The following is a 10,913-nucleotide window of genomic DNA, read 5'->3' as shown; positions in this document are numbered from 1 at the left end:
AGCTCTCTGTGTTTTTTGCAGCTTAGGGAAGCAAAGTGAAGGGGTCATGTGGGTCCAGATGACAGTGGCACTTTTAGTGCTTTCCTCACCAGGCTGATGCTCAGGCAGCCCTTTCAGCTCTGATACCTCTGAAAACACACTTCTTTGAGACCACCTCCTTCCAATCCAGGTGCTAACAGGTGGGCAAACCTTGTGGTGTTTAATAATCATAAAAGATCATCAGTTACACATGAGCAGTTTTCAAAGGATAGTAAGAGATATGAGTGTGGGTTAATGTGTGTTTTATGCCCTTCAGAGTATGGTGACAGAGTGAAGACAATCATGAAAAAGTGATAAATATTTCTGAAGATACTTATTAAAATGTAAAGGAATAATCAGTGGTCAGACCATTTTCTGAGTGTCTGAATTATTGATACAAATGGATTCTTCAGAAACATATAGTAGGGAAATATATTAAAATTCTTTCATTTTCAACCCCCAAATTGTATCTAGAAAAGTGTTTTCTATAAAACTAATAAAACTATGAGATCTTGTCAACAGAGCTGACTTATTTAAAAGGAGCTCTATAAAAACATGCAAAAGAAATGTGTATTGAAACTAAAGCTCTGGCAAAATATAAAATGAAATTATCAAATTAAAAAAATTGTTTTCTTAATCAAATGAGAGTCACTTCCCAAAACCTGATCTGTTGGATTTTATAACTGAGGAGTCTCATGTTTGCGTAGGAGTTTAGAAAGCAGTACTTTTGTTTTCTTTTCCAGAAACATACCATTAAAATGCAATTCACCCAATAAAACCCTGCTGATAAGATTAGACTATATCAGATGATTTAGTAATTAATAAAATTATATTTTATATACATATTAGCTAGCAAATTTCAGTAAACAAACTCATGTGTAATATCCTATGCATTTGAAGTCATAACTTTGAACATTTTCAAATTGTTTGAGAGAAGTCTAGCCAAAAGCATTGCTTTTAAAAAGAATATCATCTTGGTGCACATTAATAATGCTTTGTAGCTTACTTTGTTCCCATGTGTATTATTTAATTTGCTGATCTATCAGAATTTAATTGCTGTGGAAAACAGAAAATTTCTGAAATTCACTATACAATCCAAGACAATGATTACATCCTTTCTTCCCTTCTCTTCCATCCACATATTTTAATTCAAGTCACTCAACAGAACTAAAGTTAAAGACTAAAGAATGAGCATGGTTGACAATAAGCAGCCTTTGTCCCACCATCATTTCTCTAACTCGGCTTCTTTTACATTAGGAAGGGCATTTTCAGATAACTTCACCATAGCAAAATTTCTGGGTTCTATGGTACTAGAGTATTTAGTTTCATAAGAAACTGTCAAACTAATTTAAAGAGTGGCAGTGGGGGTTTGCACTAGTGGTGGGGGGAGGAGGTAGGGAAAGGGAATGGGAGGGTGAATATGGTACAAATATTGTGTACACATGTATGTAAATGGAAAAATGATATCTGTTGAAACTATTCCAGGAATGAGGGAAATAGTTTCATAAAGGAGAGTGGTGGATAGGATGAATTTAAATATGATTTATTAGATATATTGTAAGAACTTTTATAAATGCCACAGTATACCCCTACAATAGCACAACCAAAAATAAATAAATACATGAATAAAAGTGTGGCAGCACCATTTCCCTATAACATTGTTTCAGCAAATTCATATCAGCATTGATGGTGGTACAGTTTTTCCATTTTAGTCATTCTGAAGGGCATGTACTGGCACCTAATTTTGGTTTTAGTTAGCATTTCCTAATGGCTAATGCTATTGAATATCTTCATTTGTTTATTCCTTGTCTATACATGCTCTTTCCTGAATTATTTGGCCATTTTGTAATTGAGTTGTTTTGTTAATACTGAGATTGAGAGTTGTTTATACATTCTAGATACTTGTTCTTTTTTTCTCAAGAAAATATTTTATTGCAGTGCTGAGAATTGATCTAAGGACCATGCTCATGCTAGGCAAGTTTTCTACCACTGAGCTATCACACAACTTCTCATGTTTTTTTCCTAAAGATTTTATAATATTTAAGTATATCATCTATGTTTGTAATAAATTTTGTAGATGGTGTGAAGTTTGGGTTGAGGTTCAGTTTATTCCCCTATGGATTTCCAATGCTCTCACACCATTTTTTGAAATGACCTTCACTGACTTGTTTTTAAACTTTTGCAAAAAAATCAGTTTTAATTATTTCTGGGCTCTCCTTTATGTCTCAAGTTCCTGTGTGCAGTGCTGTAGCAATACCATTCTATCTTCATTACTGTAGCTATATAGTATGTGTTGCTATCAAGTAGCACTATTCATTCATTTCACTTTTTTCTTTTTTTGTGAGATTATTTTAGGCATTCTAAGTTGTTTATAAAAGGAAACATTTTTTAGTATAGTCACAAAGTTGTACAACCATCACTATAATCAATTTTAAAATGTTTTTGTCACCCAAAAGAAATCCTGTACCTATTAATAGTCATTCCCCATTCTCTGCCCCCTATTCCACAACCTGGTGTTATAGTTTAAATATGAAATATCCCACATAGGCTCATATGTTGAATGCTTGGTGCCCAGACCTTGGCCCTATTTTGCCAGCATTAAGAGGTGAGGCCTAGCTGGAAGCAGTAAGTCACTAGAGCAGTACCTTTTGTGGGTTGTACCTGGTTCCTGGGTTCCCTCCTCTTTTCCTTTGCTTCCTGTCTATCATGGGGTAAAGATGCTCACATCCTGTGCATCCTTTCACCACCATGATGTTCTGTCCAAGCACATGCAGCTAAGAAAGCATGGACTGAAACCTCTGATACCATTAGCAAAAATAATCCTTCCCTGCCTTGAGTTGTTTTCATAGGTATTTTAGTTACAGCCATACAAAAGTAACTAATACACCCAGGTAATCTATAATATATTTCTGTCTCTTGATTGTCTATTCTAGAACTTCATGTGAATAGAATCAAACACTATGTGATTCTTATTACTAGTTTGTCTTACTTATTATAATGTTTTCAAGATCCATCTAGATTGTAGCACATATCAGCAGTGCATCACTTTTTTATGAATGAATAATATTCTATTCTATGTATGTACTACATTTTATTTATTTATCCATTCCTCATTATTCCTTTCTGACAAGATTGGATTAGCTCTTTGAGTTGTTTCCATGTCTTTGTGCCTACATTTTTGTGGACATATATATATATATATATTTTTTTTCTTAGATATCTATCTATTTAAGAGTGACTTTAGTGGATCATACGGGAAATTTTGAAGAAATGCCAAATAATGAAATGCCAAAGTGGCTGCACCATTTTACATTCCAATTGATAATATATAAGGATTTCAATTTCTTGACATCTTCACCCATATTTTTTTTCATTACAGCTATACTGCTGAGTGCAAGATACATCTCACTATGGTTTTGATTTATATATTATTAATTATGTTGAGGAGCTTTTCATGTCTGTATTGGTCATTTTATGTCTTCTTCGAAGAAATGTCTATTCACAATCTTTGTCTACTTTTTAAAACTTGGGGTTTTTTATTATTGAATTATAACAGTTGTTTATATATTTTGGATTTAATTTAGGTATATGATTGCATTCTGGGATGTTGTCTATTTCATTTCTTGGTGATATAGTTTGTAGCACAAAGTCTTTAATTTTAATGAATTCTAATTATCTAATTTTTCTTTTTTCTCTTGGGTTTTTAGAATCCTATCTCTGATTAGGCTTGAACTAATACAAGGTCATAAAGATTTATGCTTATGTTTTCTTCTGAGTTTTTAGTTTTGGCTTATATATTCTGGTCTGTAATCTATTTTGAGTTCATTGTTATGTATACTGAAAAGAAATGTTTCAATTCACTTATTGAAAAGACTTTGCTTTCTCTGTTGACTGGTGTTGATAACCTCGTTGAAAATCAATTGATTGTAAGAGAGAAGGGTTTTTCTGGACTCTCAATTTGATAACATTGATCTATAAGTCTATCATTAAGACAGTACTGCATTGTGTTGGTTACATAGCTTTTAGTAAGAATTAGAATCAAGAAGTGTGATTCTCCAACTTTGTTCTTTACCCACATTGTTTTGGATATTCTGGATTCCTTGCGGTTACATATGAATTTTATTATCAGGCTTCCAAATTCTAAAAAAGAAACAATAAGGGTGTTGATAGATGTTGTGTTGAATGCATTGATTGATTTTCAGGGTATTGCCCTTTTTAATAAGTATATATTAATTGTGCAAAAGGATTTAATTATGTTATATATTTATAAGCATATAATGTATTTTGATCATTTTTATCCCAATATCCCTTTATTTGGCCCTCCCCTTCCTATCGGTTACTTCCCATACTCCTTTTTACTTTCATGCCTTTTTTTTAAAGGTCTAGACTCTACAAATGAAAGAAACCATGTAATACTTGTCTTTCTGAGTTTGGCTTATTTTGCTTAACATGATCTTCAGGTTCATGCATTTTCTATAAATGACAATTTTGTTCTTCATGACTGAATAGTATTCCATGATATATACACATTTTCTTTATGTATTTATTGCTTAATGAGCAACTAGGCTAATTCCACAGTTTGCTATTAGAATAGTGGTGCTATTCTTACCTGGAAGGGGAGATACCATGATCATGAAGGTGGTTTTCCCAGGGCGAGGCTTATCCATTGCACTCCAGATGTGCATTGACCCCTGTGATTTCCCCAAATGTGGGAAACTCGACTTCATAATTTGTGGTAGTAGGGGACTGAGAAAAAGAAAAAAGAAAAAAAAAAAGAACAGTGGTGCTATACACATGGATGTGCAGTCATCTCTATTGTTTGCTAGCTTAAATTCTTTTGGGATATCTGCCCAGAAGTTATATAGCAAGATAATATCATAGTTCTATTCTTAGGTTTTTAAAGAGATGTCCATACTGATTTCTATAGTGGTTGGAACATTTTGCATATCAATTGTGTATAAGGATTTCATTTTTACTGTATTCTCTCCAGCATTTTTTTGTTGTTTGTTTTCTTTTTCTTGGGTGGGACTTGGGTTTGAACTCAGTACTTCATGCTTGCAAAGCAAAGCATGTGCTCTACTGCTTGAGCCACACCTTCAGTCCACTTTTCCTGTGATTATTTTGGAGATGTGGGTCTCAAATTGTTTTTCTGGACTGACCTCAAACTACGATTCTCTTGATCTCAGACTTCCAAGTAGCTTGGATTACAGGTGTGAACCCTGGCTCCCAGGTGTTTGTTTTCTTGATGATAGCTGTTCTGACTGGTATAGGATGGAATCTCAGTGTAGTTTTTATTTTCATTTTCTTTATGTTAAAGATATTGAACATTTCATCATGTATTTATTTACCATTTGTATTTCTTCTTTTGGGAACTGTCTATTTAATGTATTTGGTCATTTATTAATTGGATTATTTATTATTTTGGTGTTTAATTTTTTGAACCCTTTCTATATTCTGAATATTAGTCCCTTGTTTGATGACTAGCTGTCAAATATTTTCTATTTTCCATGCTCTCCAGTCTGATAATTGTTTCCTTTGATGTATGGAAGCTGTTAAATTATATGCTGTCCCATTTGTCAATACTTGCTATTGTTTCCTGAACTATTGGTGTCCTATGGGGAAAGTCGTTTTCTATGACTATATGTTCAAGTGTTTTGCCTGTTTTCCTATATGAGTTTCAAAGTTGTAAGTAACTGAGGTCTTTGATTTTGTACAAGGTGATAGATGGAGATCAAGTTTCAGTCTTCTAGCTATGGATATCCAGTTTTCCCAACTGTCTTTTCTCCAACATGTTTTTTCATCTTTGCAAAAATCAGATGGCTGTAGCTGTGTGGATTATTTCTGGATCTTCTGTTCCATTGAGGAACATGTCCATTTTTGTGACAGTAACATTCTCTTTTTTCTTACTGTGGCTCTATAGTACAATTTGGAGTCTGGTATTGTAATACCTCCAGCATTTCTCATGATCATGATTGCTTTGGCTATTCAAGGTTTTTTTTTGATTCCATATGAAGCTTAATAATTCATTTTTATTTTCTGCAAAGAATGTCAATGGAATTTTGATTTGGATTTCTTTCAGTAGAACAGACATTTTCACAATATTCTGCCAATCCATTCACATGGGAGGTCTTTTCATTTTCTAGTGTCTTTTTCAATTTCTTTTTCAGTGTTTTATAGTTTTTATTGTAGAAGTTTTTTGTCTCCTAAACTAAATTTATTTCTAGGTATTTTTTTGAGACTATTACGAATGGTATTATTTTCCTGGTTTATTTCCCAGCTTGTTCATTATTGGTATATAGAAAAGCTACTAATTTTTATAAGTTGATTGTGTATCCTGATATTTTACTGAAAGTGGTTATTGGATCTAAGAGATTTTTGGTGTAGAATATTTAGTCTTTTTAGTATGAGAGCATATCATCTGCAAATAAGAATAATTCTACTTCTTATTTGCATACATTTTATTTCTTGCTTTTGCCTTGTTACTCTGGTTAGGAATTCTAGCCCTATCTTAAATAAGAGTGGGGAGAGTGGACAGCCTTGTTTCATTCCTAACTTCAAAAGAAATAGTTTCAGCATTACCTCATTTAGTATGATATTGGCTATAGTTTTATGACATACTGCCTTTATTGTGTTGAGATGTGCCCCTTCTGTTCCTTAGGGATTTAATTATGGAGGGAGTTTAAATTTTGCCAAAGGTTTTCTCTGTACCTCATGATTTGAGGTGCTCATGTGATATTTGTCCTTTATTCTGCTTATGTGCTGTATCATGTTTATTGGTTTGCATGTATTGACTTATCCTTGCATCCCTGGAATGAAATCAATTTCATCTTGGTTCATGATCTTTTTTATATGTTGCTGAATTCACTTTGCAAGTACTTTGTTGAGAGCTTTTGCATCTATGCTTATCAAAAAATTGGTTTATAGTTTTGCCTTTTTTGGTAGTGTTGTTATCTGGTTTGGGTATGAGGATAATATTAGCTTTCGAGAATGAGTTTGGTAGTGTTCCTTTCCTTATGTTTTATAGAATTGTTGAAGAGCATTGGTGTTCTTCTTTAATGATTGGTAGTATTATAAGTGAATCCATCTGGTCCTGGACTTTTCTTTGTTGGGAGATTATTTATTACTGCTTCAATTTCATTGCTTGATATAGATTTGTTTAAGAGGTTTATATTCTCTTGGTCATATGCATCTAGAAATTAGCCATTTCCTCTAGATGTTCCAGGTTGTTGCAATGCAGAGTTTCAAAATATTCCCCAGTGATCCTTTGAATTTCACTTGTATTTGGTGTGATATTATGTTTTTTCAACTCTAATTTTATTAATTTGGAACTTCTCCTTCTTTTGGTTAGTTTTGCTAAGGATTTGTATCTTTTAAAAAAAACAAGTCTGTCATTCATTAAGTTCCCATTTCATTAATTTCTGCCCTGATATTTAATATTTTGATTACTATACTGAGTTTGGGTTTGGCTTGTTCTTGTTTTTCTAAAAGTCTGGGAACATTGTTGTTATTTATTTGAGATCTGTCTGAGTTTTTAATGTAGGTATTCATAGCTGTATACTTTCCTTTTAGTTTTGCCTTTACTGTGTCCTAAAGTTTACTGTGTCCAAACACAACTGGTAAGTTGTGTTTTCATTTTTATTTAATTAAAGGGATTTTTTTTGCTTTTCCAACTTATTTATTCAATGATTCACTGATCATTCAAAAGTGTAGTTTATTTTCATTTTGTTTGTATATTGTCTGTAGTTTTTTTTGCTGTTGGTTTTTAATTTTGTTGCATAAATATAGAATGTTATTTCAATTTTCTTCTACTAAGACTTGTTTTACATCCTAAAATATGATCTATTTTGGAAAAAGTTCTGTGGGGTATTTGCTAGCTGTTGGGTGAAATATTCTGTAGGTACGTGGTAAGTCCATTTGATCTATAGTGTTATTTTTCTTAAGTTTCTTTGTTGACTTTTGCCGGGATGACATATTTATTGGTTAGAGTAGTATATTTAAATCATCCACTATTATTGTATTGAGGTCTATCTGTGCTCTTATGTCCATTAGTATTTGTTTTATGAAATTATGTGCACTGAGATTTGGTGCATATATGTTTATGATCATTATATCATCTTCATGGATTGTTCCATTATCAATATGAAGTGACATTCTTTGTTTCTTATGACTAGTTTTGGTTTGAGTTTTTCTTTTTAAAATATGATTATAGCGATTCCTGCTTACTTTTGGGTTCCATTTTCTTGGAATATCTTTTTCTATCCTTTTCACTTTTTTGTGTTTGTCTTTACAATGAGATGTGTTTCTTGTAGGCAACAAATTATTGCATTTTATTTTAATCCAATCTGCCAGTATATTTCTTACAATTGGAGAATTGAGCCCATTAACCTTCAGAGTTATTATTGAAAGGTAAATAATAATTTCTGTCATTTTATTGTTTTTGTAATGTTTGATTCTCTCCTAATCCTTAGTTGTGTATCTATTTATCTAGTGAGATTTATTCTTTCTTGTATTTTAATTTTTGTGTTATCTTCTTCTGTGTGTAGGATTTAAGTATCTTCTGCATCACTGTTTTAGATGCTTTAGTTTTTTCAAGGAAGGTTTTTATTTCTCCTTTAAGTATTATGAATAGCTTGCTAGAGCCAATAATCTAGGTTGGCAGTTATTCTCTTTCAGGGCTTGAAAAATATCGTATCATTCTTACTTGTGTTTAAGTTTCTTTTGAGAAATCTGCTATTATTTTGATGAATATTTACCTTTAAATGTGACTGGGGCTTCTCTTTTGTAGTGTTCAATGTTTTAATTATGATGTGATTGGAGGTGACTTTTTCTGGTCTTGTATGTTAGTGTTTCTAAATGACCATCCCTTTCCCAAGATTTGTAAAATTTTCTGCTGTTATCTTATTGAATACATTGTTCCTTCTCCTTCTGATTCATAGATTTTTTTCTTTTATTGGGATTCCAAGGGTCTTACATGTTTTGTTCATACTTCCTTTGTTTTTCCTTATCATGCCTGAATATTCTAATTCATCTACTTCTTCTTCAAATACTGATATTCTGTATTCAACTTGATTCAGCCCACTGATAAGGATTTTTTAAAATTATTTTATTTAATTTAATCAGTTTTGCATTTATGCACATGTGTAAACATTATTTGGGCCACCTTTCCCCTCTCTCACTTCCAAGCAGAACCTGTTCTGCCCTCTTGTTCTCTGATTTTGTTGAAGAGAAAACATAAGTGATAATAAGAAAAAGAGCATTTTTGCAAGTTAAAAATGGCTATACAGAGAGATTCCTATTGTTGCTTCCATGCACATGTGTATTATAACCCATACTGGTTCATCTCTACCAGACCTCTTCACTACTTCCTGGTCCCTCCCCATAGTGGCCTCTGCCAGTTTAAGATTACTATATTCACTCCTCTGCAGTGAGCACATCACATTCAAGTTTTGTTTCCTTCCCTTTCACTATTCCTCCCATGTGTGTTCTCCCCTTAGTGTGTGACCCATGTCCAATAATATTACTGCATTTGTTTCAGGTCTATAATCCACATATGGGGGAGAACATGTGATTTTTGGCCTTCTGAGCCTTAAAACTTTGCTTAAGGTGATGTTCTCCAGTTTTATCCATTACCTGAGAACAACAGAATTTCATTCTTCTTTGTGGCTGAATAAAATTCCATTGTGTATGAATACCACATTTTCTTAATCCATTCATCAGTAGTGGGGCATCTTGACTGTCTCCATAGCTTGGCTATTGTGAATAGTGCTGCAATAAACATGGGTGTGCAGGTGCCTTTGCAGTAACCTGACATATTCCTTCAGGTATATCCCTAAGAGTGGGATTGCTGGATAGTACTGCAGAACTATTAACAGATTTTTAAGATGCCTCCATATTGTTTTTCATAGTGATTGTACTAGCTTACATTCTCAACAGCAGTGTTTGATGGTTCCATTTTCCCTGTGTCCTTGCCACATTTGTTGTTGGTGGTGCTTTTGATCACAGCCATTGTAACAGGAGTGAGGTGGAAACTTACTGTGGTTTTGATTTGCATTTCCTTTATGGCCAGGGATGGTGAACATTTTTTTCATGTGTTTTTTAGCCATTTGATTTCTTCTTTTGCAAAAATTCTGTTTTGCGCAGTTGCCCATTTCTTTACTAAGTCATTGATTTGGGGGGAATTTAGTTTTTGAGCTCCCTGTATATTCCGGTTATCAGGCCCTCATCTAATATATAGCTAGCAAAGATTTTCTCCCTTTGTGTAGGTGACCTCTTCAATTTAGAGACAATTTCTTTTGTTGTGCAGAAGCTTTTTAATTTCATGTATTCCCATTTGTCAATCCTTTCTTGTAGTTATTGAGCTACTTGAGTTCTACTGAGGAAGTCCTTGCTTATACCTATTGCTTCCAGTGTGTACCCTGCACTTTCCTGTACTATCTTCAAGGTTTCAGGTCCAATATTAAGGTCCTCAATCCACTTTGTATTTATACTAATACAGGGTATTAGTATAAACTACTAATGGATCTAGTGTCAGTTTTCTGCAGGCTAATAACCACTTTTCCCAGCAACATTTGTTGAAGAAGCTGTATTTTCTTCATTGTATGTTTTTGGCACCTTCATCAAAAATTCGCTGAGCAAAGCTGCATGAATTCATATCTATAGACCCTCTATTCTGTTCCATGGGTCTTCAAGTATGTTTTGTGCCAGTACTATGCTACTTTTATTGTTATGGCACTGTAGTATAGTTCGAAGTATTGTAATACCTCCAGTATTGCTCTTTTTTCTCAGTATTGCCTTGACTATTTGTGCTCTTTTGTGCTTCCGAATGAACTTTAAGATAGATTTTTCAATCTCTGTGATGAATCATTGGGATTAGGATGGGAATTGCATTGGACATG

At 33.3% G+C, this 10,913-nt stretch overlaps 1 pseudogene; it reads left to right on the top strand.

The window, feature by feature from the left end:
• Positions 1-4,619: 4,619 nt before the first annotated feature.
• LOC141423500 (U1 spliceosomal RNA) lies at positions 4,620-4,767 on the top strand (annotated as a pseudogene).
• Positions 4,768-10,913: the final 6,146 nt, after the last annotated feature.

This window comes from Castor canadensis, chromosome 5 (genome assembly GCF_047511655.1).
Source record: "Castor canadensis chromosome 5, mCasCan1.hap1v2, whole genome shotgun sequence".
Lineage (NCBI taxonomy): Eukaryota > Metazoa > Chordata > Mammalia > Rodentia > Castoridae > Castor > Castor canadensis.
Note: the sequence above shows the minus strand (reverse complement) of the source record. Positions and strands in the feature narration are given on the sequence as shown.